Here is a 7,476-nt window from a genome sequence, read left to right on the forward strand (position 1 = left end):
TTCTAACCCTGGTCTGGCATTCACTACTAGATGGAGATTCATTGATAGTTCTCCAACCTGTCTATACAGTAGACTGTCAGTGCACTCCAATTGCTACTGGATCTCTTTGCTGCCCAGTAATACAATTCTTTCCACAAAGTTGTCTTTCAATCTGTCTAACTCAATCCAACCTATCCCATTATTGTGGGTGTATGCCCATAGCTTATAACTGGACCAGTTTTCCCTGACGGGCATCTCAACAGTTTATCTCTCCAGAATATCCCCCCTTCATGTATATTTATTCCAATATATTTATACAGATTTATTTTATATTATATTTTTATGTATACACATCATTATTATGTGCTGTACATTATGTTTGTATTGTGTGTGCACCAGGATCCAGAGAAATTCTGTTTTGTCGAGTTGCATATGCAGTCAGGTGATAATAAACGAATTGAAACACCATTTTCTCCATATTCAATGGCATGGGTGAACTATTTCAAATGCATGTTCAGGCCTATGGCAGACTGACAAGTACTAATCATACCTGTAGTTGCTTCTTCAATCAATATAGTATCTTTCATTGAATTGTCCTCATCACAAATACCTTTGTCTCCATCCTTCTGAGACTCTTCAAAACATAATGACCTATGAAGGCAAAGAATAAATGTAGTGTTTTCAACATGGTATCCCTTATTGAAAGTCATAAACTTTCAAACCAATGGTATAATCTGTGCCACAACACATCAATGGTTGTGCCATAACACATCAATGGTTATGCCAAATGATACACTCTCAGAAAGGTTGTCATAATCCTGTAACTTTTTGGTCATATTTCATTAAAACAACCTGAGTGTTCACAACTCTGAAGTTCTTCACGTGCATGTGGCTGGCCAAATGCTTGTGGGTGACAGATGCAAAAGCTACGCAAGATTGACAGTAAATGCTATTGGTTTTCACTATAGTTCAGATTCACATGATAGTTATTTTGACCTGTAATGAGATTTTCAGTGAAAGTCAGAGTCCAAGTCTGAAAAGCATTGAATGCTGTAAGGAACACCTCATGTGTAAGCTTGCTTTTGTTCAGGTTACAAGCGGTCATCATTTATAAACCTGCTTATTGGGTTATAAATGCTAAATCTGGCATGTGAAACTGTAATGAAAACATGTAGCTCAGTTTTTTTTTGTGAGTTTCCAAATCCAGTGTTCTAAAATTCAAACGGGATTTAATAGAATTCAATTGAACCAGTTACACTAAAGTTGTGATGGTGTTTTGTGCTGGTTTGGTATCATGTCAGTGTAGCTGGCTCATGACAGAGATGTGACTCCATTAATATTATGGCTATTAACTAAGAACATCCTATACTTTTAGGGGTCTCCACATAAGTAAATTTGCTGTCGGGTTGCTGCAAAATGCATCAGAATGGTGAGATGGAAGCTGGGAACATCAGTAAGGCACAAATTACTCCACTTGAGTTTTTAGATAGACACTTAAACAGGCAAGGCATAGGGTGCAGTCCTAAAATGAGCAAATGGGATTTTTTTTAGATGGGCAAAAAGGTTGGAGGGCCTGTTTCTGTGTGGTACAACTCTATGACTTTAAACATTGTGAAAATTGTTTTAAAGGCTCAACATGATAAAACAAAATGCATTGTCAGATGTTTTCTATCATGCTAATTTCTAGAATATTATAATAATCATCTATTTTAGTAACTATTTTAAATTGTTTCTCTAAAAAAAAAGGTAATGTCTGGAAGAGATAAAACTGTAAATGAAGAGATCTAGATTGCCATGGCGTTTCTTGACGTGGCTGAGCTCATTTGAATGGGAATTGCCAGCAAGCCAGAAATGGAGTTATCCAGGTTTTCTGTCAACATTCCCCAACAGCCTGCCACAAGGCTTTGTCTGTCATGGAAACATTTGATTCTTCTGGCAACTAAAAGATAACGGGAAAAATACCTTCATAACAAAAAACGTAATTACATAAATTATATATGTTTCTTCTTAAACTGAAGTTAATTGTACAAGTCTACTGCAAAATAAATACCAGTGACACCTCAATGATAATGCCCCTGGGGATTAACACATTCACAAACATCATGCATCAAGGGTTTGCAAAGGGAAATGATGCAGCCTGCCAACACTGGCATAAACACAGTGTTGAGTTGAAATAGGTGTTTAAAAAACACAACAGTATGTTTCCACAATAGGACAAAGCATCCATCTTGGAGTGAGTTCAGGGGTTCGAAGGCAATTAGAAAATTTCTTTAGAATGATGAGATCTGAAACCCACTTTCAAATGATTTGTATCTCACTACCACTTTGGCAGCATTATTTATTCTGAGTGCTAAGTAATGTTCACTCTTAGCAAAATCTCCTTTAGGAAAGAAGATATTTGGATATTTGAGGATGGTAAGTTTACCAGTTATTTTCCCATTTGTTGCACTATGTACAGTACTCCATTTACTTGAAGGTCCACAGCAGGGTGGAGATGGTTCCTCAAATAAGACCTGCATTCAAATCACAAACTATAAGAAATGTATGAAATAAAATGAGTGAGTTAGAATAAATATTGTTATCTATTACTTGCTAATCACGTCAGAGGTTTGGATCAGGAGCTCGGGTTGCTGGTGGTTTGGACTCAAGGCTGTGTGCTACAGAGGCTGCAGGAGCACTGGAGATGAATCCATGGACACTGGGAGGACTCACTTTTGCTTCTCTTTGTCTGACCAAGGTGTGCCAGGAAATTTCTGCCAATGGCAAATCTTTGTCTGCTTTACGGTAGACTAAAGGAAATTTTGTGTAATATCACATTTTCTGTTTTATTACATGACAATAAAAAATATTGAATGTAAATTGGGAGGCACAGACTTGTGGGCCGAAATGGCCTGTTACCGTACTGTATGTATACATTTTTAAAATTAAATTTAAACTTGTTTTCGTCTGCGTTTACATATTCAGATGACAGTCCAGTGACAGGAAATCTTAGAAGCAATAAACACGTGATAAGGCAAACAATGAGCTGCTTGAGAATATTGAAACGAAGGGCCTGTGGGTACTGCCTGTCCTGCTGGATCTCTCCAGCATCCCATTGTTTGCTTAAGATTCTAGCATTTGCCCACAATTTAGAAATATAAAATATTTGGAAATAATAAGAAATAGGAGTTTACTCTGTTAGCAACGAGAGTGACTTTGGATGGACAAGAAAACAGGTGAGTAGTTCGTTCACATGTCTTTATCATACAAGATCAGTCTAAATTTCTCTCCATATACAGTACAAAATTAAGCAGCTGCAATGAAAATTGTTCATCAAAACATAGGTGAGAGTTCCTTCATCTGAATCCTACTTTGACATTCATTGAGATATTTATGTGGAATGAGAGGAGAGTCATGTACCTTCACTATAGCCATGCAGTGAGACTCACAACGTATCCACTCAAAGAGGGCATTGAAGTTTGTTTTTGTCACAAAATACCTAATGCAGTAAGAATGGCTCTTTCATGAGCAGATTAGCAGGTTATCTCTAACATTCATACAGCTATGTAAAAAGTATAATTACAGAGTTTCAGAATAACCCAGAGCATGTTTTACTGTATACGAAAAGCAAAAATTATTTGTCCCATTACATTGGAACACAAGAGAAAAACTTGAAAATTATGTAAAATATAACATGACATTTCTTAAGGTAAAACTGAAAAATATGTTCACTTTATATTTAAATCTTTGATTAACAGGCAATGTTTACACAATTTACAGCAAGTTCATGATTAAACATTTATGGAAATCTCCTGGACTTCCATCATATCTTTCATTTCAATGAAGGTCAATGTCATCCACTCCTTATTTAGCAACTTGCTGGTAATGAAATGTGAGGGGTAGGAAATCACTAGGAAGTTGGTAAGTACTTTGTAGAGAGCAGGTCACTGGGAAATGTTTAGAGCAATGGGATTGGTGGGAATGAGCTGTGAGCTGGCATTGTCTAAATGGACTGAATGGTCTCCAGTTGTGAAATATATGAGATCTTGTGAATGTGAAATGGATATAGGCTATTAGAGCCATCATTCATGCCTGTCCTGATAAGTTGTGACATTACGCTCCTATCACATGCACTGAAGTAGGAATTGAAACATACAGTCAAAGAGGGGTGTGAGGGCAGCACAGGAAATGTCAAGTGTAGAGAAGGATAGCATTTTCAAAAGCATTTCCCTCCAAGTACTTGCTCGTAAATGATGTATCACTGGACTTAGAAACATCCTGATGACTTGTGGTGACTCATTATCAGATGATCCAAATTCAGTTTTCCTGATGATAAATCTGTTTGTGAGTGTACCCTCTGACAACTGGCAGCTGATGATGTCAGACTGATATTCGGTCGAGGACCTGTGTTATTATCGGTTGCTGTCATCAAGTATTTTCAGAGTACTGTTGCTCACCATTTATTCATGTGTTGTCCTGCATCCTTAGATAGGTGTGGGAGTGCAATAAATCAAATCAAATATTTAATCAAAGGTTGTTTGAAGGTGGAGCTTATGTAATGTTCACCAGGCTTCCTGTGGGCTTTCAGTAAATCTGTTGCTACATGTTCTAAAACACAGCCATTAGATTTTGTTGGATTAAGATTTAAGTATTGGATGTGTTAGATGATCAGGAATTGAATAGTTAACTAACTGAATTAACCACTTTATACCTGGATTCAGTTTTTGTTTTCTGCTTCAAGAGGAGAGTCATTTAGCCTTTGGACTCTAACCCAGAAATACAGTCATTGCACAGAAAAAAATTACCCTTCTAAGTACTGCATGAGCCAAATATTCTCAGTACTCCACTTCAAATATGCTCTGATCCTTAGTTGTTGAATACATTTATTTGATACTGTAATCAAACAATAATGTATTTATTGTTTTTTTTTCTCAGCCTTAATTTTCCAAACTACAGTAAAACCCCTGTTATCCGGAATTCAAGCAACTGGCAGCCTCAAGCAACCAGACAAAAAATATGGATGTTTAAAATTAGTGTGCCTCGCCATTAGTTCACCAATCACAGAACACGCAATTGTAAGCAACTAAAAAATTCACTTATCCAGAATCTACCAATCTCCATAGGGACTGGATTCCAGGGATTTTATTGCCGTTGGATTCAACTTGGGTTGACTACATTTTGTTTCGTTGCCTTGTGGGGTCCAATTTTTTTGTTGCCATTATGGGTCAGAAAGATCTTCTGTTCTTGTGGTATTTTCAAAATAAAACTTCCTGAATGGCAGTCCTTTAGGAGACTGCGTGCTTCTCTGATTTGTATCTAAAATTTTTTGAACTGTTATGGTTTTTTCATCATCTTGTGGTTCGAAGATTGTGCAACTCAAAAGCCAAAATCTAATGCTTTGTCTACAGTAATCGTTCATGTTCTCTATTTTATTGAATAGCTGCATGGCCGTACAATGCAAAAGCAATTCTGTTAGAAGTTGCAATGGTTATCTGCTGCGGTCACTTGGTGTGGCGCCTGTGGTTGGAGCATTTATTTATCAAGTGCTCTGGATTGATAGCAATTGTGTGTTACTTTAACTTATTATTCTGTGTATGCAGAGCTTTACAAATCAAAATGTATGGGGATTATTTGAAGTTGTCTACTCATGTTAAATGATTAGGTTTTTAATCAGAGAACTGATCTGAGGTACGAGATAACCCAAGAAATGCATCTTTAGAGGGTAATTAATGATTATTTTTAGTATGATTAATTCACTTAACCTGTGTGATTTTCTATTGTTCAAGATAATATTGTGGTTTACTATCATGGATTGAGATTTTTTCATTTTAATTGTCATTACATTAAATTCTGACGATTCACTTGTACTTACTTCTCAGCATTCAACTTAAAAATAGCTTGGTGTTACTCCATTTAAAAATGTACAGGTATCATTTTATCTTTTCTTAAAAAAAATTGTTTTCAAATATTGCTGACAACAGCACTCTATTCCACCAGTGCTGTCATTGTCAGAAGTTATCATAATTGTTCCTCAGTGTAATTGCAGGCTGAAGATAACTATGTAGTTGAAGTAAAGGTTTATATCAGTGTCTCCGTCTCTAACACATATTGCCCAGTACTTCAGAACAATTAATCTCATTCCACCTTTCGTTCTTTATACTATCATTAAAGTTTAACACCTGCTTGCTATCACCTGGCCACTGTTTCCATTTATTCTTTTTAACAATTTGGTTGTAATTGATACCACTGTGGTGATTCATCTTGATTATTCAAATTATTCCTTCTTCCCTTGTGTCAACTATGTTAAGGAAAAAAAAATCATGACCATATTTTTCAAACTAACATTAATTCTGAACAATATAACTGAGATGTAGTTAACAATTAATGTCAAATACTTTAGGGCAGCACGGAGAGTGAAGTGGTTGCACGACACCATTGCATGCCAGTGACGCAGGTTCAAATCATTTTTTGTTCTGGAGTTTTTATGCTGTCTCTGTGTCTGCCTGGAATTCCTCCAACTTCTCCAGTTACCTCCCACATTCTAAAGGTGCTGAGGCTTGACGAGTCTCATGGATGTATTTGGGCAGAGTGGGCTTATGGGCCAGAAGGGCCTGTTACCGTGCTGTAAATTAAACAGTATCACATCACTAACAAGTCAGACTCAAATGATTCCTGATGTATTTCAAATTGAACTATCAATTGATTTAAATTCACCTCTTTCCCTTTTCAGTTTCAAACCATTCATTATGAATATTCAGTGAGCCACGTCCTGATAGAATGCATCAGAGATGGTTACAAGTAAAATTGGTTTGTGTTATTTTATACCACAGAGCATGATCATTGAAAAACTTCCGTTTTTTAGGTGTGACGTTTGGTTATTCCCATCAACTAGACAAGTATCTTACTCCATCTGAGTAGGAACGAGAACAGCCCTTTACTATATATCTAGTCGAAGGAATTGAGCTTGAACTGAGAAGCAGTAGCCTCAGTAGGTGGGGAATGGTTGGGGCATAATATCTGTTGCCTCTGACCAATTCTTCAGCCAGGACCCGCATGACTCAATTTTCCCACAGCCCTCAGAGAGGTACCCTTTGCAGCTCGCGTGCAGCCAGTAAGTACATTTCCCTGAACTATTGCTTGCAGATAATCAAGTGCTCTATGGAACAACCTCATTCCAGGATTGCTGGAGCTATGGGAATGTAATCTATGGAATGCAACTGTTCAGAATTGCATAACGTAGATTGTGAGCTTCGATTCATATCCTGGATGTTTTACTTGATTACCTTCAGGGCCACAGAGAATTTTCATGGTATTTTTCTCCTTGAAACTTTCAACTAATTGTGCAATGTTTAGTTGCAGAAATGAATTTAACTCTAGTGTAACTCACTCAACAAATATATGTAGACATTCGGTACAGAAGTAACTCAATCCTAGGGGTACAAGCAAAATATTTTTATCATGTGTTCCCCACTCAGCCTACTTCATCAGATCTCCTCCATTAGTGGGCCAGAGATTTGG

At 36.9% G+C, this 7,476-nt stretch overlaps 1 long non-coding RNA gene across 1 annotated transcript; it reads left to right on the forward strand.

The window, feature by feature from the left end:
• The first annotated feature begins 1,981 nt into the window (after window positions 1-1,981).
• On the forward strand, window positions 1,982-6,150 carry LOC138758979 (uncharacterized). The gene is made up of 2 exons (XR_011354558.1): window positions 1,982-2,394; window positions 4,894-6,150. It is a non-coding gene; the product is annotated as an uncharacterized lncRNA (long non-coding RNA).
• Window positions 6,151-7,476: the final 1,326 nt, after the last annotated feature.

Source organism: Narcine bancroftii, chromosome 3 (genome assembly GCF_036971445.1).
Source record: "Narcine bancroftii isolate sNarBan1 chromosome 3, sNarBan1.hap1, whole genome shotgun sequence".
NCBI lineage: Eukaryota > Metazoa > Chordata > Chondrichthyes > Torpediniformes > Narcinidae > Narcine > Narcine bancroftii.